Genomic DNA, 753 nt, shown 5'->3' with positions numbered 1-753 from the left:
ATTTCTAAGTTCATCCTTTTTGAACATGAGTGACCAGAACTGCACTCTTGATTCCAAATACACAACAGCTATAATGCCCCTCTCTATTAACTGTACTGAGAGGATTGAATTTTCCCTTTCCCCAGCTGCATCACATTGGCATCTTATGCTACAAAATGCAGTACAAGTTTTWAAAATATATTGCACAAATTAACCCAGTCCTTTTTTTGTAATAAAATAATTGAATTTCTAGACAAAACAAATGCTGCTAGTCTTATCTGGACCAAACCACAAGCACTAGTGCCTCACTCCTCTCTAAGTTATGATCCCATTTTCCAGCAAAGCCGATTATGTTTAATCCTTAGGTGAATAACCTTGTACTTGGTACCATGCCATTTTACAACATTTCTGCTGCATAATCTTCAAGGTCATCCAATTCTTCTTGCACAGTATCTTGATCTTCCTTTTATTGATGTGTCTCASAACTTCATGTCAGTAACAGAAAGCTATTTCATTAACTCTCTCTATTTTCTGAGCCAAAGTAACTAATAAAAATATTAAACAAGATTGGTCCCCAAACCAATTCTGATTGCCTGATAAAGTCGCTATAACCTCCCTCTAACCTTCCTTCCCTCTACAGTATCACTTCCTGGCATCTCCTTGTTACTCCTGTGCTTCTGCTACTTTCTAATCCCCATCTTCTCCAGTTTATTCAACTCCCAATGAATTGTGGGTTCTAATATTTTCTGTTTATTGCATTTCCTTGCCAAGATG

Source organism: Malurus melanocephalus, unplaced genomic scaffold (assembly GCF_030028575.1).
Source record: "Malurus melanocephalus ecotype Western Australia unplaced genomic scaffold, MMel_1.1 scaffold_211, whole genome shotgun sequence".
NCBI classification, from domain to species: domain Eukaryota; kingdom Metazoa; phylum Chordata; class Aves; order Passeriformes; family Maluridae; genus Malurus; species Malurus melanocephalus.
The sequence above is the reverse complement of the archived record's forward strand: the minus strand, read 5'-3'. Positions refer to the sequence as shown.